General features: G+C 44.4%; 1 protein-coding gene and 1 long non-coding RNA gene across 2 annotated transcripts in view; one reads left to right on the top strand and one right to left on the bottom strand.

Annotated features, from left to right (window-relative positions):
• YIPF7 (Yip1 domain family member 7) overlaps window positions 1-14,182 on the bottom strand; it is a 623,048-nt gene extending 608,866 nt beyond the window's left edge. Inside the window, exon 1 of the mRNA XM_078678244.1 lies at window positions 14,040-14,182. The gene's annotated coding sequence lies outside the window, so the exon portion shown is untranslated. The remainder of the gene's footprint in view (window positions 1-14,039) is intronic.
• LOC144821341 (uncharacterized) overlaps window positions 1-25,321 on the top strand; it is a 399,934-nt gene that overhangs the window by 280,270 nt on the left and 94,343 nt on the right. The window lies entirely within an intron of this gene.

The following is a 25,321-nucleotide window of genomic DNA, read 5'->3' as shown; positions in this document are numbered from 1 at the left end:
TACACTCCTTGGATCCAGCAGAAGCACACTGCTTGCACTTATCCATTGTGGTCCAAAGTCAGATTTGTAGCTCTCATACCAGAGGAGTGGAACATGGATGGCAGACAGCATGGTAGTAATCGGCAGCTCAAAGTGAAACGTGCTGCTTTTGTGGGTTGGGAGAGAAACCATCATACATATTCTCTGCGTCTGCCCCATTACCTGAGGAAAAAGATCCTCCGCAAAAAGTTTGTATGCATGGGAGCGGGCACCTACCACCAAGATGTAATTGTCTGCCTGAAACCCAGTGAATACTATTTTAAATATCAAAACAATCAAATTACTCCAGATGGCAGGGTCAAAATGTGGGCTCCCCTTCACCTTTGACGACTGGGAGCCGACCTTTAAATCTTGCATCAACATTTCACAGCTGCCGTTAAACATCTGAAGACCTCTATGGTCACTATACGACTGCTGCCGCTACATGGGTCGAACGAACCTATCAGCTTGACCTCCTTCAGGCCACAGCATTGCTACAGCAGCTAATTGAGTCATAAGAACAACTTTTGGAATCTACCAGCGCCGACAACAACCTCTCGCTTTGCACTTTTTGCTTGTTTTCCTAAACCTGAAGCCTATTGTAAAAGCAAACATATGAAGTCTTTGGGGCCCCCTAGCTGCTGCTCCTGTCCACTAGATTGCTTACACTGACTCTGGCAGCAAAAACCAAATTAACGCTCTGCAGTTAGCTCTGACTCCAGGACTAATTTGTGTCTATTTTGAACGGATCACCACTGATCATTTTAAGGTGCTATTGTCAATTGTTTATCACTTATAGCCCACCCTGTCCCGGACTCTCCACATCTTGCCCTCTGGAACCTATAGGCTATTGTTTGCGTCATCCATTTACAGCAAGGATCACAACCCTGTATTATATAAGGCCCAACTAATCTTTCTGGGGTACAAATTAGGATTGGGTGAAGAATTCCGCTTCCCAGCGTTCGCGCAATTTTGCCAACTCCATGCAGAGTTCTGAAAAACTAATTGAAGTGATGTGGAGCTGAGTTTTTTCTCTTGAGTGGCTTGCCAGCGTTAAGGTGGTGACAGCTAGAGAGAAAAAATTGCGCCTCCTGGCGAGATTTCTCAACATGGGCGGTTGCGAAAGCTCACGTTGAAAAATCTGCCACTCACATTGAGGTAGCTGACACTCAAGTAGAATGTCTACTTGAGCGACAGAAAGCAGCGGGGAACAGCCATTACAACGCAGTTTTTACCACATGTTGCTATTACATCGCATGCATTACAACGCGTGGTAAAAACCACGCATACCATTACATCGCATAAGCTTTCACAAAGCATGCGCTGTAATGCGTAATGGCGGCGGCGGCGGTCCATGTTGTTGTGAGGAAACTTAGGCTGTTTCCTCACAACGACGTGCAGCAAGCAAGAAGGAGGAAGCAGGAACCGGGAGCAGAGACAGTGACGCTGGAGAGAGGTAAGGTGGTTTGAGCTTGGGGTGTGGTTTACTTTTGTAGGGTTTAGGGTAGTGTAAAAGTAGTGTTGTAATGTTTATATTGTGTGGGGTTTTTATAACGTGTTGATGTGTTTTTTGTAGTGTAGTGTTGTATTGTTTGTTTAGTGTAGCGTATTAGGGTTTAGGGTAGTGTAGTAGTATTTATGTAGTGTAGTGATTTAGGTTTTAGGGTAGTGTAGTAGTGTTTGTGTAGTGATTAAGAATTTAGGGTAGCGTAGTAGTGTTTGTGTAGTGTAGTGTTTTAGGGTAGTGTAGTGTTTGTGTAGTGTAGTGTTTCAGGGTTTAGGGTAGTGTAGTAATGTTTATGTAGTGTAGCGATTTAGGTTTTAGGGTAGTGTAGTAGCGTTTGTGTAGTGATTTATGTTTTAGAGTAGAGTAGTAGGAGTTTTTTTGTAGTGTAGTGTTTTAGGGTTTAGGGTAGTGTAGTGGTTTAGGGTAGTGTAGTGTTTTAGGGCATAGGGTAGTGTAGTGTTTTAGGGTTTAGGGTAGTGTAGTAAGCTGCGTGCTACGCTATTAGATGTTTTTAAACTGTTATCTTGTATTACTGTGTTTTTATTTTCGCGCATCTTTACAATTGTATTTTGTGGCTAAAAACGAGTTCTGCCTTACCTGCCTTTTCTACTTATTTGTTCAGGACGCCCCAGTCCACCGCAGCCACTTAGGCTGATTGTTGTGGAGGGCGGGTTGAACGTCGTGTGTACAGTCCTCACTTCCGGCTAGCCGCCATCTTGGTCGGCGGTCTAGCTGCTAGAACACTTCTTGGCACTTCCTGGTAGCCCGAGTACTTAAACGGGTGCTCGGACGTGCCTCTGTTGCTACCAGTAAGCTGCGTGCTACACTATTAGATGTTTTTAAACTGTTATCTTGTATTACTGTGTTTTTATTTTCGCGCATCTTTACAATTATATTTTGTGGCTAAAAACGAGTTCTGCCTTACCTTTCTTTTCTACTTATTTGTTCAAGATGCCCCGGTCCACCGCAGCCACTTAGGCTGATTGTTGTGGAGCGCGGGTTGAACGTCCTGTGTACAGACCTCACTTCCGGCTAGCCGCCATCTTGGTCGGCGGTCTAGCTGTTGATCTCTCCTTTTTAAGGGGGTTATGGTGCCGGAGCGCAGTCCCGTCTGCGCCCGTCCGCCGCTGCACTCTTATAGTAGAGAAGCACTTTTTTTTTTTTTTTCGTTCCTCATCTCCACCATGGTACTAATCTGTCAAGATATTCAAACAGGGTAGTCTGGCTCATAGTATGTCTGACACGCTGCCTCAGCACAAGGCTGGAAGGGGCCATGTTCGTTGTATGGTTCCGTCAACACCCCTCAGCAATGTCATTTAAACCATTCCACCTTAAGACCCATTATATGTGTGTAAGACAGATATTTACCAATAGCCAGTTACCACCATTGCTTTTGCCACATGGTCGCTGTATAAGGAGCGAAGAAGTGTTAGCAGAAGAAGAGTATTATGGCTTCATAATCATTGGAACTGGGGGGTGGGGGGGGGGGAAACCCAGCTCAAACTCATAGGACTAATATCTGCCAGAATGCTCTTTTATTTGTTGTTCCAGTCCTGGACATGTCCACCATTGATGTTTGCAACATTGAGGAGCACCAATCATAGAAAGTCGGGGGAGAAGCTTCTTTCCACCGCTTGCATATTTCTCGTCGGGCCAACAACATGGAATAGAACAATAGGTTATTGTTTGGGCTGCGTTTCTGCTCCCTAACTCCGAGTATTACCAACCGCAGATCTATTACTACGGTGGAGCCTGTAAGAGATTTTAATGTGTTACCTATTGATTGCCAATATGATGTTGACTGTGGGCATTCATAGAACATATGTGCATCTGAAGCCTCTACTAGTCCACATCGAGCACACGCGACCGGCTCCTCTACGAAGCCAAGCCGGTTTCACTAAGTCCCAGAGGACATTGCAGGATGTTGACCATAGTTCATGTAGATTAACAGGTGGCAACAGGGAACCCCAAAGTTGATCCGGGAGATGGAATTCACCGTCTATTTCCTACAAGATTGAATTATAGAAGAAAGAAACCTCCTTTGGTCCTGATGTCTTATCCAGTAGAGAAGATTCCAAATAACTGCTACCACCAATGTGCAAATGGACGCGGCTAGATGACCGAGCGGATAGTGCTTGTGCCCAGCTCGAAATTTGTAAGTACTTCAATCTACTTTACTTACTAAATGTTCCCAGGATAGCATAACCCCTTCTACAAACAGGTCACCCCAGGTTGAGATGTTAGCATCTTTTAGTGGATAAGTCAATACATCATTTGCCCAACCAGGAGGAGCAGGAAGGTCCCATATGGGAGAACGATTTGAATAATATCCTATTTTGGTGGCAACTCTGAGATTATACCCGGTTTTTGCTAGACCTGACAAGACCTTCAATTGAATTTGTTTGAAAAATTTGGGGTCTCCAAACTTAAAAAGAAACCCATTCTGCCCTATCCCCTCACACTGTAGTAATGCTTTAAACATTAATCCGATGCCGTGATCTGATAGAGTGTTTAAGAGCATTCGGGCATGCGACATCTGAAAAGCCCAGACATAGATCTGAAGGTCCGGGCCTGCCAATCCCCCCTTCTCCCTACGCCGCCTTAATTTCTTCCACGCTATTCTTACACTTTTCTTCTTCCAAATGAAAGAAGATATCTCCGACTGCATCTTCGCTATTAGTGAGGTTTCAAAAAATAGAGGGATACTATTAAAAATGAAAGTTAACTTAGGTAAGATATTCATTTTCACTAGATTTGAGCGACCTAAAAGTGCCAAAGGAAGATGACTCCAGGATCCCATTAACTTCCTACATTCCTTGGCAACTAAGTTAAAGTTTGTCGAAGCAATTAGGTTTATATCTTTAACAATTCTTATACCTAAGTACCTCATACTGCTACAAAGTTGCACTGGAAGCCCTGTTGTTATACTGTTCCATTCCATAACCTCGGTCTTGGAGGCGTTTACTTCATAACCGGAGATCTTACCAAATTCCAGTGCTAGCTTAATAGCAGATGGAAATGCGGAACTAATGTCTTTTTATAATTATCATGATATCGTCCGCATATAGGGACACCTTCTTTTCCCAATCTCTACATTTAAAAGGTATGATGCTGCTCTCATCTCGAATTTTTTTAGCAAAAGGCTCAATATAGAGATCGAAGAGAAGGGGTGACAGGGGGCAACCCTGTCTAGTTCCCCTAGTTATTATAATAGGTTCTGATAAACCACCATTTACCAGGACAGAGGCTGATGGACTATGGTACAACAGCTCCACTGCTCTGCGAAAGGACCGGCCCACTCCAAACTTTCCCAAGGCCTCCGACAGGTACAACCAGTTGACCCTGTCGAAGGCCTTGGTCGCGTCCAACGTAAGAACTGCCAGGGGTAACGAAGAGCGAGAAACCATATCCATCGCTCCAATTAAATCATATGTCAGCTCATAAAGCTGGCGACCCCTGACAAAGCCCTTTTTGATTTGAATGCAGGACTGAAGGAGCAACCTGACCTAACCTCTTAGCCAAGAGTGAAGTAAAAACCTTGTAATCGGTGTTAAGTATTGAAATGGGGCGATATGAACCGCAGTCGGTGGAAGCCTTGCCTGGTTTCAGGATAAGTGTCATAGTTGCATTATTCCAAGATATGGGTGGTAAATCTCCTTCCAACAAAATTTGATTAAATAATATTGTTAGGAAAGGAGAAATATCTTCCGTAATACGTTTATAAATCTCTGCAGGCAGGCCATCTGGCCCAGCCGCCTTGCCATTTTTGCTGTTATGAATAGCCATCACTACTTCTTCTTCCGTTATAGGCTGATCGAAAAAAGCCATTTGCTCTAGGGAGAAGGATGGCAAAGAGATCTTGCTCAGCCACTCCTTAATACTATCAGAGGTGATGTTATTATCTTCCTGGTATATGATTTGAAAGAAGTTTTTAAAGGCAGATCTTATTTCTACATCTGATGTTTTAATACCCAAACTGGTGTTTATCTCCCCTATATTATTACGGGTTCGGTCGGTCCTGGACTTCCACGCAAGCAGTTTACTTGCCCCTTCACCGAATTCAAAGTGGGCAAGTTTACTTGCTTCCCACCTTTGTAGTACACGTTTGTTTAGTGTTGAGGCTAATTGCCCCTTAAGTTTCAACACTTCTTCTAGTTTTGCTGATGTTACAGAGTCGGATTCAGAAGCATCTAGCTCATTTTGAGCCTTTAATAAATTCGCCTCAATAGATGCTACTTCCTTAATATATTCCCTCCTACGGAACGTAGTCTTATTTTTAATGATCCCCCTTAGAAAACATATGAAGGTGTCCCATACGGTACTTGGGCTAGCAGAACCTATATTTCTTAAGAAGAATTCTTTTGATTCTACCCTTATATACTCTAGATCTTCAGGTGATGTAAGAAAAGACTTATCAATAGACCATAACCTAATAGGAGGATGAGTAAGTATTTCAAGATCTAAAAGTACCACAGAGTGATCCGAAAGATGAGATGGCAAGTAGCTGACGTTCTTTGCTGAGTTTAGTAACTCTCTACTTGTAAGGATAAAGTCTATCCTAGATCTATGGCGATATTTATAATTTCGAAAAGAAAAAGTTTTTTTCTTGCCACACTTAACCCTCCAAATGTCTATAATGCCATATTGTGACATGGTTTTAAGTAAGAAGTCTCTGGATTTCAACAAAATGTGTTGTCCACTAGAACTGGTCTTATCTAGTAAAGGATCGAGTACGATGTTAAAATCTCCTGCTATTATAACTGGTTCTGTAAAGTGTAGGAGTTCAGAAAATAGTGATTCTAAGGCAGATGGATCATCCCTAATAGGCCCATAGTATCCCACTATCGTAAAGCGTGAGCCACCTATCACGACTGTTGCAATGGCCCACCTGCCAGCGGGATCTGTTTTCTGCTCTAAAAGTCTAGTGTTTATAGTCTTTTTAAAAAGAATAGTAACCCCTCTGATGTTAAGTGTCTGCGTTGTAGTAACGGCTAAATCTATCCAGTTGTTTTTCTTCACCAAATCATGAACCTCAGCCTCAACCAAATGAGTCTCCTGATATAACGACCTGCGCATCATAGTCTCGAAGATATTGTAATATTGTATTAGATCTAGGTTTGGTGCACAGACCATTAACATTCCAGGAGATTATCCTAACTGCGCTCATGGTTAGTGTATATATTAAGGTAGAATCTTTCAAACTTACTCCCCATGATATAGATCAGAGATTCACTTGCCATCCACCCTTTAACAATGGTAGAAATGATTAACAACTCAGAGATGAGAAACATTTTATGCCCCTTTACCCCCCCCCGTGCCCCTCACCCACCTCCCTCCCTTGAGGAACCCTTGATTATCCGCCGGAGCACGTCCGGGTTTGGTACCCCTGACCCAATCCTAGCTCTGCGGAGCAGTCATTATTCTGGGAAATAAAAATTCGCCAGCGATGTTTGAATAAAGTTTATAAGGCTACACTGATTTACTGGATGTATTAGATTGAGTTAAGAGAAACGGGGTAATTAGATTTATTTTTTATGGGTTTATGGTTTTATTATTTTTATTTATTTTATATATGTATATATGCATATATATAAAAACATTTTTGTTTTTTTCCTTTTTTTTAATTTTCTTTCCCTTCCCTTTCCCCTACCCTTTTTTTTTTTCACCCAATTTGGACAATTATATATTATGTTAGATTCAGAGCTATTAGGCGATATTAGGCGATATTACAAGCTTGTGAGCAATTAGTCTCATTTTTTAGAAGCGCCTGAACTCATCAGTAAGTCGTCTGCGGCCTGAACTGTGCGGATATGGTACATTTTATTATTAAGCATTATTTTCAGGGCTGCAGGAAAACTCAACTGAACTGATGCACCTAGATTCTTAAAGGCCTCCATTCTTCTACCCAGTTCCCACTGTCTATCTAAAGTTGCTCTTGATGGATCAGATCTTATTTGAAAAGTAAAGTCGCCGCCAGAGAGAGATTTTTGTTTGAGGGCTAAGTTGAGAATTTGGTCCTTCAAGACAAAGGTATGAAAGTTAACTAGTATCTTCCGGGGCTTCGTGCGCTGAGGATTACGTCTATAAGGATCTCTATGGACCCGTTGAGAGACCTTTTGATAAGTTGGATGATATATGATTTGATATCAGATCCCTCATTTCCTTCCGGTACATGTAATACACGGATATTACAGCGACGTGCATTGTTCTCCAAGACCTCCATTCTGTCCTTTAGCGCAATATCCTCACTTTTTAGTTTAATTATCTCTTCCTTAGCGTTTTCCAGTTCCACTGACATTACGGCTGTTGTCTCCTCCAAGACCCCAGTTCTAACAAAAAGCCCGTCTATTTTGGTGTCAAGCGACCCACAGTAAGACCTGATCTCTCTCTGTATTTTTGAAGACTCTTCAAACCCGCGTTTAATATCGGATGATAGGTTTGAGAACATGGCTGTAATTGAGGAGAGTGAACAACCCGGGGGTATGTTAGTGTGTAAGGGAGGTGAACCTATAGTATCTGAATATATAGGTAAATTGCAGGTAAGTTGTGGCTGGAGAAGCACTCTTGACCATTAACTCTGAGTCCACCTGCTGTGGAGCTAGTGTACTTAACTTAGGGGATGATTCTGCCAGCTGCTTAGCTTGCTATTATACTATATTCCTCCCTGCACCCATAGCGTGTGTCCCTGGGATTCAGCCTCAGATCTGGCTGAAAATCTTGCAGCTTAACGTGAGGTCGTTAGCTAAACATTATCTGGATATTTATGATCTGATTATGAAGGAGGTTCCTGATGTGTTTTTCTTATGTGAAACCTGGCTAAGTGAGGATATGGTGGTGGAGCCTAATTTAGCTCTATCTACTGGATACTCTATTTGCTTGGTCAACAGGGAAACCAGAGGAGGGGGCATTGCTGTAATATTTAAATCCTGTTACTCCTATCTGTTCATAAAGGAGTCCATTGTAGGTTGCGAATGTGCCCGCTTTAGGATATTCGTGAGTCCTCATTTTACACTCTCTGGACTCCTGATATATTGGCCCCCGGGGCCGGCCCCCAAGTTTAAAATCGCACTTTTGGAAAGACTTGGTTCGTTGGTTGTGGGCCCGGCTAACTTCAGTATTTTTGGGGATCTGAACCTACATCTTGACTCAACTCACAACAATGAAATTTGTAGTTTTATTGCTGATATGGCGGCTTTTCAGTTAAAACAACTTGCATCCGATTCCCACCTACACGGCAGGGCACTTGTTAGACCCTATATTCTCTAACATTCAGTGTCCTAAGGTGGACAGGCCTACTCCTATGGGTTGGACTGACCATGCCTTGGTTGCTATGTCCGTTCTGCGCGCAGAACCCGGCTTCATTGATGCTGTAAAACCTGTGGTCAAACGCCCTTGGCGTAAACTGAAACTAGAGGAGTTTCATGACTTTCTAATCAGGAATCCCCTGGACCCTTTATCCGACTCAGAACTCGACTATGGCCTATTCTGTGATTGGATAATATTTGGTCTTGACTCCTTGATCCCTGCTAAATGGTGCAAAGGGCGCTCCTCCACCGATAGTCCCTGGTATACTGATGCTTTGAGTATACTAAGGAAAACCTGTAAAAAAAACTGAACAAGAGTGGAGAAGGGACTATGACCCTGTGAAAAAAACTGCGCTACCTTGCCACCATTAAACTATATCACAAAGCTATCTGTAAATCCCACACTGCGGACTACGCGAGTCAGATTAAGATGAGTCAAAATCCGGCCAAATGCATCTTTAAGATCCTCAAAGATCTCAGGTCTAAGAAAATTTCAATGCCTGTGATATCTTCAGCACAGCAGTGTGACACTTTAGCCACCTTTTATGTTGAAAAGGTATGTGCTATTTATCAGTCTTTTGCTTCTGCCCCTTCCTGATCTACCGTGGTGCCCGTAGACATTGGACCATGGTAGATATTGTCGGGTATTCCTCATCTACCGATAGAGGAGTTTAATCGGCTATGTGGTAAAATTAAAACTGGCTCACCTGCCGACCCTCTGAGGCCCTCTTAATTTAGAGAGTCTTCCTCCATTTTCCAGGCCCCCCTCCTATCTTATCTTATCTTAAGTGGAATTTGTAGAGCGCACGGACACCATAGGTTTCCTGGTGCTGAAAGAGAGAGTGCAGAGATTGTGCGGGGCGGACTAACCAGTTACGGTGAAAAGCCGAGTTTTCAGAAGTTTCCTAAAATTCAGTAGGGAGTGACTTGACTTAACTAATAAGGGAAAAAGGTTCCGTAGTTTTGGGGGTAGGATAAGCAAACCTACGGCCGCCAAACTTTTTAAGTTTTACTGTGGGGGTGACCAGCAGGTGAAGATGAGCCGAACTGAGGTTGCGCACCTGACGGTGCTGCATAATCAATGTTTTAAGGAAGTCAGGACTAGTACAATGGAGAGCCTTAAAAGTCAGGCAGCCGATCTTGAAGGCCCCCCTTTGCTCAACTGGCAACCAGTGTAGTTTTTGCAATAGTGGTTTAGCTGATTCCCACTTTGGGGTTTTATGGATGAGTCTGGCCGCCTGGTTTTGTACAATTTGGAGATGGCGAAGCAATGACTGAGGGAGTCCATAGTATAGGGAGTTCGAGAAGTCAAGGCGAGATAGTACCAAGGAGATCACAACCTGGACCAATGCCGCATGTGGAAGTAGATGGGCTATTTTGCGGATTATGCGCATTTGGAACATGCTGGAGGAGACACAGCACCTACCTGAGCCTTGAGAGAGAGCTCTACATCGATGATGACCCCCAGACTCTTTACCGCATTTGTCGGGGCGGGGGGCAGGGGGGGCAGCTCCCTGGGCCAGGATTGAGGGCCCCAGAATGCTGGGCTGTTACCAGGAAGGATAAGCTCAGTTTTCCCTGGATTTAATTTCAATTGGTTGTCGTTCATCCACAACTGTATGTGGGTCATCACTGCTTGAAAACTTTTTGCAGCATCTGGGGAATCAAGAGGGAAGATGATCTGCAAATCATCAGCGTAATTGAACACTGTGAAATCCCTCCCTCTGCAATATAATCAATGCTTCCTTCTCTACTGCTAATGTACCGGCTCTTTGGAAACAGGCCTACGTATCCCCCATTCTTAAAAAACCCACATTGGATCCATCGAATCCAGAGAGCTATAGGCTTATCTCCCTGCTCCCTTGGGTGGCAAAGGTTGCAGAGGCTCATGTCAACAACGTGCTGACCCAATTCCTACAATCCAATGATATTCTGGATGTCTCTCAGAATGGGTTTCGATCCGGAGCACGGAGACCGCCCTCCTAGCTACCTCTGAGCATCTGCGGTCTATTCTTGATGACAGTCAAAGTGCGGCCCTTATTTTGTTACATCTTAGTGCCGCCTTTGACACGGTCTCACATAACATCTTACTGCAGAGGCTTGAGGTAGCAGGAGTGACTGGATCAGCCCTGGAATGGTTCAGATCCTTCTTGACCAAGAGATCGTTTAGAGTGTCTACTCCTCCGTTTCTCTCCCAGGCCCACTCCATAGATCAGGGAGTTCCCCAGGGCTCTGCCCTGAGCCCGGTTTTGTTTAACCTTTACGTCCAACCTCTGGCTGCGGTCGCCAGGCAGTGGGACCTGGCTATGGTCTCTTATGCTGATGACACGCAGCTGGTGGTTGCTCTGGCGGAAGGTTCAGCGCCTAACGCCTCTAGGTTTAGAGACGGGATGGCGGCTGCGGCGTGCTGGATGGCCTCCAACTGTCTGCAACTTAACGCCAATAAAACCGAGATTATGCTGGTGGGAAAGAACACTGATCTCTGGAACGAGCAGTGGTGGCTCACCGTTTTGGGCCAGGCTCCTACGCCTATCACTTTGGTCAAAAGCCTTGGGGTCTGGATGGACGCTTCCCTTTGCTTCCGGGACCATGCCAGGAAGGTTGCCGGCACATGTTTCGGCCTGCTGCGGGGGCTAAAGCCTCTCCTCAAGTACTTTGACCCCACTACTCATCAATTGATTGTTCAGGCTACTATTCTTTCTCACCTCGACTATGCCAGCTCTCTCCTACTTGGGGCTAACAAGACCGAAATATGCCGGTTACAACGAGTCCAGAATGCTGCAGCCAGAGCGCTTGTAGGTCTTCCACGCTTCTGTTCCGCTGCTGACACTATCCGGGAGCTGCATTGGCTCCCTATGGAGAGTAGGATCCAATTCAAAGTACTCTGTCTTTCGTTTAAAATTTTGAAGTCCACCTGCCCAAGCTTACTGAGCAATCTGCTCGCTCTATATGCTCCTAGTCGCAGGTTACGATCGGCGGACCGGCAGTTGGTCACGGTCCCTCGGGTAGAGCGCAGCCGGGCGGGAGGTCGTTCCTTCTGCTATCTGACAGCCAGCTATGGAACTTGTTGCCAGAGCAGATCCGAGGTACGGATTGTCTAAGTACCTTTAGAAAAGCCATCAAGACCTTCCTCTTTCCGTTAGCCTAACCCTTGGGTTTCAGGCGTTCCTCTCTGTCTGTGGCCGCTGTGCGTACCTTATCTTGTAGCTCTAAGCGCCGGGGCGCCTCTTCGCTGGGGCAGCTGAGCGCTATATAAGCTCCGTTAACATAACATAGTAGTGTTTGTTTAGTGTAGTGTTTTAGTGTTTAGGGTAGTGTAGTAGTGTTTATGTAGTGTAGTGTTTTAGGGTTTAGGGTAGTGTAGTGTTTTAGGGAGTGTAGTAGTGTTTGTGTAGTGTAGTGTTTTAGGGTTTAGGGTAGGGTAGTGTTTTAGGGTAGTATAGTAGTGTTTTAGTAGTGTAGTGGTTAAGGGTTAAGGGTAGTGTAGTGTTTGTGTTTTAGGGTTTAGGGTAGTGTTGTAGTGTTTGTGTAGTGTAGTGGTTTAGGGTAGTGTAGTAGTGTTTGCGTAGTGTAGTGTTTTAGGTTTTGGAGTAGTATAGTAGTGTTTGTGTAGTGTAGTGCTTTAGTGTTTACTGTAGTGCTGTAGTGTTTTAGGGATTTAGGTAGTGTAGGGGTGGGAGTAGTGTGGGTAGTGTTGTAGTGTAGTAGTGTTTTGGGGTTTGGGGTAGTGTAGGGGTGGGAATAGTGTGGGTAGTGTTTTAGGGTTTAGGGTAGTGTAGTGGTGGGAGTAGTGTGGGTAATGTTGTGGTGTGGTAGTGTTTTTGGGTTAGGGATAGTGTAGGGGTGGGAGTAGTGTGTTGTGTAGGTGTAGGGATGTAACTTACCTTGTAAACTTTTACTACAAGTATTGCTTTACCACGTATGCCTTTGCGTTGTAATGGCATGCGTGGTAAAGGCATCCTCGTGGTAAAAGTATGCGATGTAATGGCATGCAATGTCATTGACATCGCGTAGCCGTTGTAAAGGCACAAGTGGTATTACTATGCAATGTAATGACATACATCCGAAAGCAGCACCCTCTGGCGTGATGCGAAGTTCTGTATGAGCTGATTTTACAACACTGGAAAAACTACCGGCGCTAAAAATCAGTGCAAGCAGCGCAACTCAACAGATTCCACCGCTGGCAGTCTCCGCTGAGTTTTCCCAGCACTTCGCAGAGTTCTGTGAACTCTGCCCAAGCCTAGTGCTAATGGAACATTTTATGATATTTTTTAATACTAAAAAATACAGCTTGTGCTTTCTGCTTCTGTTAAGGTTTTATTAACTGTAAAATGGATCTAATCTAAAAGGCAGGAACTGATAAAGCTGGAATGTGTCCTGTAAAGAGTAAACACTGCCACTGAAGGCTACCAACTTGTGTGGGGGATGTGCTTCTTGTGAAAGAGCAAAATGCAGTCACTCAAAGTGAGGTTTTGAACAGCCTGACCCACTCCCCTTTGCTGTATACTGTAGTGAGCATAAGCAAAATGTGAATGACACGCAACAGACCAATGGAGGAAGAAAGTTGGCTGACTGCCCCTTTAATCATATTATACATATACATTTCGTAAAATCAAAGGCTCTTGGCTAACACCACACCTAAAAGGTGTTCCACTGCCAAGTGCATTGCATGCTATCACACATGTTTACATAGCTATGGTTCTTGCAGTGCAAGGAAGTAAACGGGCCCACTGGTTGTTTTTCAGAAGTATAAAATACATCTATAAAAAGGTTTCAGTGAGCCCTTCAAAAAACTCTTCTCTGCTGTCACTACACTAGCTGCACCAATGGAAGCGTAGCCCCTTAGTGGTTGTTGTGAGATGCATCCAAATATACTGATAACCGCGTCTTAAAGCCAATAATTCTTCACATAGTTCATTTGTATAACCTGTTATTTTCTAGTACGTCCTGTAGTTTTTAGCAAAATACATATAACATGTTTATATGTAGTCCTTATTGTCTTTAAGTCGAAGACATTGCTTCTTAAATTAATATAACTATAAGATAAAAATAATAATACAGATCATGAGGGTAGCTGAAAAATACTCTTTTAGCATTAGGGTCTTTCTTTCAAGACAAAAAGACAAAGCGACAAACCAGAAACAAACAAACCTCGCGTGTAAAACCGAGATAATAATAGGAAAAGTAAAATCCGATCAGCGCTCACTTACCTGTATAGTGGTCACTTTAAAAAGGTCCCTGTGGCGAGAACAACACGATGAAATACAACGAACACACCACGGCGAGTTTTCGTAGCGCTTCTATTAATACTGATCTAAATTTGGCCTCTGAACAGATGCAAGCACAGAAGAGACTGCAGGAGCAGACACGAGGCGGCCGCTCTCAGTAAAAAAAAAAAAAAACACAACACACACAGACAGAAAGCGAGCCATTAGAAAAATAGCTACCAAACCTTAATCTCTACAAAAAAATAAAAGTAACACAAAAAATGCAAGTCATATGAGCAGAGTCTTTTTAGAGGTCAAAACAGAACAAAATACATTAATAGGCTAGAAGCCAGGATCCCGTTATTGGCTGAACATACAGTGGAACTCAATACACTTAGAAATACTTCTATCTCATGAAGTATTGCTGAATGCGCTTTTCCTAAAAGCAGAACACTGCATGTTAACATGTACCCCCCCCCTTAACTGACAAAGAGCGGGTTTGCAGCCATTCTTTTCCATGATTTTTCAACCTGCTGTTGTAGCGTGATTTCTCCATTCTTTCTTTACATTGATATTCCTTTTCCAACATTCCGTGACATCATGCTACATTCTGCAGTCTTTCAGGATGAAGAGAAAAGGGAATATCAATGTAAAGAAAGAAAGAGAGAAATCACGCTACAACACCTGCATAATGCAAAAGTCGTGTGAGCAAAATAGTTAGCCCTTGTTGTAGTTATACATTTGCATCATAGCCCTGATGTTTTGAAATGATCTCGGTGGCATGGACTTATCTGTAAAAACATGACACAAAATCTATACGTTTCTATAAAACGCAAAGTAAATTGTTTAGCTCATTTGTTTATTTTGCAGAAACGAGAACATTATATTTGCATCAGGCCAAAATATGTATCAAATGTACTTGACATTATTTTTGCTGTTCACTGAAATAAGAAATGGATAAAATACATTTCCTTCATCTTTCAGGTTTGAGGTGTGGGCCTCATTTTCGGGTTAAATCAGTTTTGTCCCATTATAAATGGCATACCCGGGCACATATTAAAATGATGGTCGTTCCTAAGTTCCTGTACGAAGTCTCATTTATGATTCCCCTGACTAAAAGCCTTCTTCAGAAGCATTAAAACATTATTGGCGCAAGTCATATGGTCAAATAAGGCGCTCAGAATCTGTTGGGACATGCTAACTCTTTCACGTGATAGCAGGCGCGGCTGGCATAGGTAACAGCGGTGTGGCAGGAAAGGGTGGGTGGGGGGAAGTGGACAGGCGACGGGATAGGGAAGGTAAAATAAAAAAATTAATGAAACCACTTACTTTGCACTTGCCGCATCACCGATGCGGAGAGTGAAAGGTAAGTGGTTTTTTAAATTTAGTTTCTTTTACTTTCCCTAACCCATCGTCTCTCCACTTCCCACCCACCGTGCCCCACTGATGTTACCGGTGCTTGTCACGCCTGCATGATTGAGGCAGATTTGAGTTGCTCAATTTGGAAGCTTATTATTTAGTGGCACAAGCCCATTATGAGAGGCACTGGTATGACTCTGACAGATGGCTCCATCTGAGAAGTCATAGACTAATAAGAGTCCAACTCACATCCCTCCTACCGAAAAGGCTTCCCCAGACCGAGGGGTGAGGTGATCACGATTGCGTCCACTTGTTTGCATGGAAGACACTCAGTGCCAGATCATGTTTTTCTTGTTTATATGCGCCCATAATTTCCATAGTCAAAGCTATGTTATGTGTATTTATAAAGTGGACAATCACCTGCAAGGGTATCCTGGCAGGTATGTGTGTACCTAGCCCTGCCTACGGTGGCGAAAAGTGAGGTGGAAGAAATTGAGTTATTGGTCGACAGTGCTGGAAGCCTCACTCAGGAGACAACTACAGTGCTTGTGAGGTTGAACCGCAAAAATCACTAAATTAACATGTGCTTAACCCTATGGTAGCTTGGCACAAAAGCAGTCAGGCTAAACTTAATGGCAATGTTTAAACAAACACTAATATAATGAAAACATACCACAAGAAAAATTCAAAATCAATTTAAAGAAATAGAACAACATTTAATAAATAGATTGACACCAAAATGAACAACATCCAATCAGTGTAGCCTGAGATTATGCTTTTAAATCTTTTTAGTGAAAACAGCACCAAAAAGCAGAAAGAGACACCATGTTCATATCACTGAAGAGTTACCTTCTCATGTCCGGTACAAAGAGTTCCATTTGTTTTGAAGGCAGCTGCAAGTATGAGGTTTTCGGTGCGAAGAGCAGGTCAAGCATCATGGACGGTCGTAGCGTTAGAGCAAAGAGCCAATTGTTGCTGAAGCTTCACACCCCTGGTCACCATGGTCTGTAGTGTACGTTGCAGATCTCGCTTTCCAGTCCTCAAAGCAGAGCTTAGCTATAGGGGCCTAGAGGCTGAGTCAGCCTATATTTTTCTGTGCCCCCCGTCAACGTTACAGTTTTAGGCTTGTGGTTTGTTTATGTGATACATTACGATTTGGGCCATGTAACTATATACAGGGACATTGTAAAATGTGTTTTATATGCCCTGGGGATGGAAAAACTTCCAATTTCATGTTCCCCATTGTAGATTTTTAGCTCCATAGGCTAACATTGTAAAATGTTATGTATGTATAAATATTGCTAGGAAGGTGCTCAAAATATCATTCAAGGACTAAAAAAGGTTGGTAACGATAAAGCCAACAACTTGCCACTGTTGAATTTATCATAATGGGTACAGAAAAGAAGTTATAGGACTTTCGTATTTGTGAGCTAAAATCCAGCCTTTTAGCAGCCACTCCTAATTGGTCAACCTTAACAGGCTTAGTAAAGCTGCTTTGATTAGGTGATAAGTGGCTTGTTTAGAGCAAAGGTTATCTGGTGAGGGAGAGAAAGGTTATCTGGTGAGGGAGCTCTGCAGCTGCAAAGAACAGGCCAGGATGGGGGCTGGGTAAATCAGACTCAACTTCAAAGAGAGCCAGCCAGGCCTAACCCCTCTTCTTGCACCCCAAGCCAGGTGGCAGCCTCAGTAATGGAATTTGCAGGAAGTCTGGAGGGGAGGTGTTAATGGAAATGAGCCACACCAGCTAGTTGGTTTAGCCAGCTTTTACTCTCCAGGAGAGTAATTCTCCATCTTGAATTTTAAAGTGCAGTGCAGTGCTTTGTGGAACAAGAAAATACAACACTTTGGAGAAAGCTATCATGCTTTTATGTGGCACCCTGCACCATATTGGACCGGGATACCCCCCTGATTGCCACCCCAGATCATTAAATAAATATGTGAGGGCTGCATAGCAACTCAGATTTGCTGCATGAAACTACAAGAGGAAGGACTGCCTTGCTGGAACCCTGGTCTGCATCCCAAAGACTTGCTCTCTGGAGGACTGAGCCCGCTACACACTTGGAACTAAATCCCTGAGGACTTTGCCTTGCTTCAAAAAGGATTGATGAATGGACTTTCTGAAAGCAACAGTTTAACAGAGCTCATCTATACCATCTCCCCCAAGAAGTCCCCATCCTGGAGTGCATCCAGTAGACTTTTAAGAAATTGGCCAGGTGCATTGTTGAAATTGTAGATCCAAACTTCCAAGGACCATCTCAGAGCTTCTAGACCCTTGGATTTGTGCTTTGGACATGTTGTACCTTCAAGAGGAACTTCAAGAAGTTTCAGAAGTTTGGAACAACGTTTGGAAAAAGCTCTATAATGGGACATGCTCGACATCAAGAGTCAAGCTGGCTACCTTCAATCGCAACCCGGCCTGGAATTCAGGTTTGTCCCCCTGAAAGTGCCATAGCTCCAGCCATCCAGGATTTGACCGGGGCCTCCGGAGAAGTAATCCAATGACGTTGCATCAAAATCGGCATCCTGGAGCAGACTGTATGACATCAAGAGAATATACTCCAGAAAAGTTTCTAAGTTCGAAGGTAATATTTTGTGTACCTGACCAGGGCTCCATTGCAGTCGGCCTGAAACTTTGACTTTGTCCCAGTCAAGCGCGACCAGATGTCCCAAGTTGATGGTATATGTTTGTAAGCACTACACATGTTTAATCTTTAAAAATTCATATCCCTGTTTCCCTATACAGAATTTATGTCATTTTTGGTGTCACTGTAAAGATCAAATATTTCCTATTTAAATTGGCGTGGGATTTCTATTGTGGGTTGTGTCTTACTTATTCAATGTATTGGCGTTTTTAATTGCTTTGCATACCTGTCTCCTGAGTTAATCCTGCCTACCTCGAAGCCAGCTACCAAGGGTTGAGCCAGGGGCTGATGTATTGCGACCTTGACTGGACCTTTTATTGCGTTTGTAGCCTTATTGCTAGTGGTAGGTTGATACTTACCCCATACTAATCCACCTAAACATTTTGGTGTTCAGCGGTGTGGATACTGTAGTAGCTTATACTTATTCATACTAAAATGTTCCTAGGTTCTGAACCTCACTGAGTGAGGGTTCCGTACTGAGCGTTGGTGGTGGATTCAGTTGGTGGTTGTTGACACCTCTACAGCTCTGCCTATGATGGTCCTGCGTTACATTAATGATACAAAGTCTCCTTACCGGCCTTCTATGTCTCCCTTACTACATCTTTCTTGGCGATGAGTGCTGGGCCATCAACACGGACCTGCGTGCCTGCGAGCTGCGAAAACCCTTTTCTGCATTTTAGCTGCAGATTCCTGCTGCTGATCATTGTCTGCAGAGAGTTCATCAGTGGTGTCTTTGTTTGCCGTTTCAAGGTGTTGTTTAATTGACAGGACTGTCTAGAGCTGGCGCACTGTGGGCAGAGTGCACATTAGACGGTTGGTGTGTGACGTGAAATGCAAGGAGGGTCCTGCGTTTCACCACTGATGACGACGAGGTGAGTACGATATCACAGCGTCGTATTGACGTGCTGATGGAGCACATCTTGTGACAAGGGTGCAATGCAAGTCTTGCGTTTCAGTGCGTCATTACCCAGAATGACTGCGGCCTTACTGATCATGTTTCCCTGATTTCTCTTGTTCGTGATATGCAGTGTATGCGGTGTGTCCCGATTAACAGAGGAGCTGCGTAACAAAGCCTACTCTTCGGTGGAGTATCCCTTTGATTTGAACAGCTGCCTCATATTGTGCATCCAGTGTGGGATACCGCTGTTCAGAAGACTGTTCGTCGTGTTGGTAGGACGTTGCATTTGGGTAAGTGCATTGTCTTTTGGACACAAAGGTTTTCTTTCATGTCCTGTGTCAAATTTCGGCAGTGCGCATAACGCTGTGAGCCACCAAAGTCCAGACACAATTTTGGTTTGCGGTGAAGACGCACACCATACATTATCTTTCACCTGACTGCTCACTGTCAGAGGAGTTGTGCACATAGTTTGTACAGCTTGGTGATTTTAAGTTTGATCAGTCTTATTACCACATCTTCATTGTGTGTATACTGTACAAGTTTGCAAGCTGTAACACCTCCACCTCAATTTCTGGAAACACCTGGTGATCCTCCCATCAAATGGAAACAGTGGTTTGATGGGTTTGAGATATATTTAGGTGCAATTGAGGTTAATCGCTTCAGGTCTGAGTGAAGAAAATTCCTTTTACTTCATTCTGTAGGTTTTGAAGGCAGTGCGATTTTGAAACATTTGCCTCCACCAGTCATTGAAGGAGAAGACATTCTTGATGATTATCAAGACACCATGAAAAGACTTCAAACCAAGTTTGACGTCCAAGCTAGTTTAGTTAGTTGGGCTGCGACACAAGTTTTTTCTACGTGTTCAGAATGCTGGTGAGGACGTTGACACTTATATAACCTCTCGGAGCAGGTTAATTTTTGAGTGTCAATTCGAACATTTTGCAGACCAGTTGGTGAGAGACCAATACATTTGTCATTGTACAGACAAAATGATCAAACAGAAACTTCTTTTGATGGGAAATCCAACGTTGAAGGATACTACTAAATTGGCCAAGAGCATTGAAACATCTTAGTTGTTGGCTAAGGAACTGGAGACCAAAAACAGTGAGGAAGTTTCTGCTGTCAAAGTTAAGGATTCTGAGGAGACTGAGGACAGCAAACCTCTTGACAGGTCAGGTTTTGGTTATGGTGATAAACAAAATTCTTTCTTCTCACAACAAAATATTTGTTTTAGGTGTGGGTACAAGGCAGACATGAAAGGTAGCAAGTGCCTGGCTAAGTTTGTGGCCTGCAGAATTTGTAACAGACCGGTTGTCAAGCTGGAAGAGCCAAAAAAACTTCCTCTGTCAAATGTGTCATGGATGAAAACATGTCTTGTGACAGTGATGAGTCCATCACTAAAGATCTTAGGGACATGGTCAAGGTGGTACAAGATGAGGAAGTCAAAGTGGGCAATCCAGATCTATGTGTGGATCCCTATGTTGAGGTTCAGTTTGGGGATAAGGTTGTGAGACTTCTGGTAGACTCTGGTGCTTGTATCTCCATGATCACGCAAGAACTTTTTGACAGAACTTGGCCCTCTAGACCACTTTTATCCCCTGATTGTAAAGCAATTTCATATGAAGGGCGTGAAATCAATTTGTCTGGGTACATTGAAAATATCATGGAGTTTAGAGGAAGGAAAATTGCTGGGAAAGTGTACGTTGCTCATAAAGGCTTAAATATTTTGGGCTAGTTTCACCAGGGGTTATTCGGCATGGTACTCAGGGCTGGGACCAGTGCACATGTTCTCGTTGTAAGGGACAATTTGGATATTGAGGAAATCATTAACAAATTTCCTCACAGATTTTCTGGTGAGCTTGGGGAGGTCAGGGACTACCTGCATAAGTTTATTTTGAAAGATGGTGCAAGACTCATAAATCACAAGCTTAGGAACGTTCCTTTTAGTATAAGACAGGATTTAGAGAAATAGCTTAATTCCCTGTGCACAAAGGGAATAATAGAACATGTTGACTCCTCCCAGTGTCTTTCTCCCCTGGTAGTTGCCTGTAAACAGAATGGGGACTTGAGAGTTTGTGTTGATCTCTGCTGCATAAAAAAAGAGATTTGGGTGGATTCCCATCCCCTCCCCAACATCAACAAACTTTTAGCAGGGTTAAAGGATGCCAAAGTATTTTCAAAGTTAGACTTAGCCTCTGCTTACCACTAAGTAGAGTTAGCTTCTGAGTCTAGACATCGTATTGCCTTTCGGCTCCATTTTTGGTACTTTCCAGTGTGTCCTCAATCCGTTTGGCCTTTCGTCAGCAGCATCTGTCTTCCAGCGTTTTATGAACAACATGCTTAAGAGGATCGATGGATTGTCTATTTGTCAGGGTGACATTTTGGTATTTGCTCCCAATAGAGCTGCTCATGGTGCCATACTTCAAGAGGTGCTTTCTAGGTTTCAGTCTAATTGTGTGGTGCTGCGTAGGGACAAGTGTGTCTTTCTTACAAAGGAGGTTGAGTAGTTGGGGCATTTGGTCACTGGCCAGGATATTCTTCCCAAGTAAAGTCTTGTGGGTTCCATTACCAAGACTAAGGCCCCTTCTGATAAGGCTTTTTTAGGGCTTTGTGAATTTATTCACGTTTTGTTCAAGAATTTGCCACTAAGTTGAGGCCCTTATCACAAGTGCTCATGAAGGGGGTTGCGTTCGAGTGAAGTGGTGAATGCCAAGATGTGTTTTACTGGATCAAGCAACAGCTGATTATGTCAAAAGTGTTAAAGCATTATGATCATGAACTTCTTTGCACCTTGACTGTAGATGCAAGTAATGTAGGTGTGGGGGCTGTTTTGAGCCAAACCGAAAGCGGGGAGGTCAGGGCCATTGGCTTTGCATCAAAAGTGTTGTCTCCCACAGAAAAGTATTCCATCTTCGGGAAGGAGCTGTTGGCTTGGTGGGCTGTGATGAAATTTCAACATTTTATTTGGGGCAGAACATTTTGTCTCCACACTGATCATAACCCTTTAATATTCATCTTGAGTGGGAAAAATGTAAGAAGCTTCACTTCTTGTATTGCTCGCTTGTCATCAAAACTGTTGCAATTTGATTTCTTGTCTGTGTACATTCCTGGGAGTAAGAATGGCTATGCGAACTACCTGTCACATTCTTCTGACATTGTGGAAGATGAGTTTTATGGGTGAGGAGGACAAGGAAGAGTTTATTGTTGCGGCTGTCGACCTCCCACAGTTGTGGGAGTTCTGAGAGTGAATGGCATCAAGCCCTCAGACCTGACGTCTCTATGTTGACAGTCATGAAATATGTGGGTATGGTTTGTTGATGAGAGCTAACAATTTGGTTCCTCCAGTGTGTTTGAGAGCTGGTATCATCTTGTATGCTCATGAGGGGCATTTGGGAGCCACTACGATGAAGAAACGGGTAAGACTATCCTTTTGGTGGCCTTCCATGGATAGGGAGGTTGATGAAATGGTAAGGACATGTGTTATTTGCTCTAGCTGTGAGAAGTCTGTAAAATTGCGCACTCCTCTGTTTCTCCCATTGAGTTGCTGTCTGCACCTTGGGTGAAGTTAGGGCTTGATATTGTTGGTTGCTATAACGCGCGTGATGCGTCCTCGAGGTTTGCGGTGGTCATGATGGACTGTTACTCTAAATGGCCTGAGGTCATGCTTTGAGGGAAGTGACCTCAAAGACTGTTGTTGAAATCTTAAAAGATGTTTTTTAAGGAGGGTTTTCCCAAAACCCTTGTGACTGACAATGGCACACAGTTTGTCTCCAGTGAGGTTGAGGAGTTTCTTCAGACCAGTGGAATTAAGCATCTTGTGTTCACTGTATCACCCCCAAACCAATGGTTTAGTAGAACGAATGAACAGGGTGTTGGGGGAATGCATAAAGTGCCTGCTAATAAGTGTGTGGTTGCTAACTCAGTCAAGAGCATGCTTTGGTTCTATCGCACCACCCCTCATTCGTCCACTAGTGTTATACCTTTTGAGTTGTTACTAGGTCGTAAAGCTACTACCAGCTTTTGTCCCAGTTGGATGAGTTAATGGGTCAAAGGAGGGCAGTGGTCTGATGTCAGTGTGACGAGTCCTGTGAGTCTGACCCAAAACAAACAGAAGTACTTTGATTTCAGGAAGAATTTCAAGGAGATTGAGTTTGTTGTGGGTGATTCTGTTCGTGTGAAAAAACCTGTCCATGTGAGGAAGTGTGTGACCGCCCTGAGACCCTCGAAGGAGGTCGCTCCCCTCGCAGCTCCTCAGCCTTAACCTGGTATCGTAGCGCTGCTCGCGCTGCTTCTTCTGAACTCGTTTTGGATTAAGCTGCTCTGCCATCACTTAATTGAAAGACTGCGCATTGTTTGCTGATTGATTGGACATTGCTGCCTCTGCCTTAGATTTCATTGCCACGCTGTGCCGCTAGACTGCTCATTAATTATTTAATAATTTGACATTGCTGCCTGTGCCTGCTTGCAGACTCGCGCCTGATTGTGCCGATCTCACTGGTGTTGTTGTGACCTCCATTACCTGTACCTGTACCCCAAGCTCGTCCCAGCCGCCGTTTGGCTTGCAGCCATTTTGTGTTGTTGTTGTGAGCCCCAGCCCGGCTCTCCGCCCGCTCCCCGCCTCCCAGCTGATCCTCCCTCGCCCCTCCCCCTCCCACTATCTACATATGACTGATGCATTTACGCGCAGCGTTCACGCGCAGCGGTCGCGCCCCATGCGCGCCGAAGGTGCGCCAAAGGTAAGCCCGTCTACGCCCGTCCGCGCCTGCACCGCGCCCAGCGCCAGACCCCCTGGCCCCCGCATTTCCCAATCCGCCCGCATTACTTATGACGCCACAACCCTCTCCGCCCTTAACCCTGGCCGACTCCTAAACTGCTATCAAGCCGCCCCTGGACACACCCATGGTCCCTTCACCTGCCTCTCCTGCAAATTCGACTGCATCAGAACCCACACCAAATCCACAAACTCCAAACAGAAATCCAATACTAACCACCTAAAGTGCATCCTGATCAACACCCGCTCAGTCCACAGACACTCCATCGAACTCTGGAACCTACTCGACACTACATCGCCGGACGTCGCCTTCCTCACAGAAACATGGATGAACGCCTCATCAGCGCCCGATATCGCCATAGCCATCCCAGAAGCCTACAAGATCATCCGAAAGGATCGTACCAACCAAACAGGAGGAGGCATCGCCATCGTCCATAAGAACACCATCGGCATCACGACCAGTTCCGATGACAACCTCGCTTCCGCCGAACACCTTCACTTCCAGATTCACACTGACCACAATACCACACTCAGAGGCACACTCATCTACAGACCCCCTGGCCCCCGCACGCAATTCAGCGAAGACATCACTGACTTCATCAGCCCACATGCCCTCTCCTCCGAAAACTACATTCTTCTGGGAGACCTCAACTTCCACCTGGAAAAGAAAAACGACAACAACACCACCACCCTTCTGGATAACATGACCAATCTAGGACTCACACAACTGGTAGACACCCCCACCCACTCTGCCGGACATACGCTTGACCCTATCTTCACCTCCAGCAAGCACATCTCCTTCGATCACACCACAGCTCTCCATTGGACGGACAACAGCTGCGTTCACTTCAATTACAAAAAGCCCACGACACACAACCCCCCAACCCATCCCCCGAAGAAATTGGAACAAAATCACCACCGACCAGCTCTTTGCATCGCTTCACCAAAACCCCCCTGCCAATTCATCGGACCCTAACCAAGCAGCCACCAACTTCACACAGTGGATCACCCACAGCGCTGACGAACTAGCACCCCTCAAAAACCATCTAATCAAGCAAGGCAGCAAAAAAGCCCCCTGGTTCAACGATGACCTTAAAAAATCCAAGAAGTTCTGTCGTTCTCTCGAGAAAACCTGGAGAAAAAACCCAACCAATGACAACCTAGCCACCCTCAAGAACGCCACCCGCAAACACCATCAACTGATCCGATCCACCAAGAAATCTGCTTTCAAGGATCGACTTGACAACAATGCCCAAAACAGCAAGGAACTATTCAACATTGTCAATGAATTCACCAACCCCACAGCCGGCACAAACGATATTTCTCCCTCCCAAGACCTCTGCGACTCTCTATCCTCATTCTTCCACAATAAAATCGCCGATATACATAGCAGCTTCAACAACCAGTCCGACGACATGCCCACCTCATCCATTTCCGAACCAACACCGCCCTCTAACACCCTCTACGCCTGGAACACAATCACCACTGAAGATACCATCCGCCTGATGAATTCCATCCACTCAGGATCGCCTACCGACCCATGCCCCCATCACATTTTCAACAAAGCAGACTCCATCATCGCACCCCATCTCCGCGACGTCATCAACAGTTCTTT

Source organism: Lissotriton helveticus, chromosome 2_2 (genome assembly GCF_964261635.1).
Source record: "Lissotriton helveticus chromosome 2_2, aLisHel1.1, whole genome shotgun sequence".
NCBI lineage: Eukaryota > Metazoa > Chordata > Amphibia > Caudata > Salamandridae > Lissotriton > Lissotriton helveticus.
Note: the sequence above shows the minus strand (reverse complement) of the source record. Positions and strands in the feature narration are given on the sequence as shown.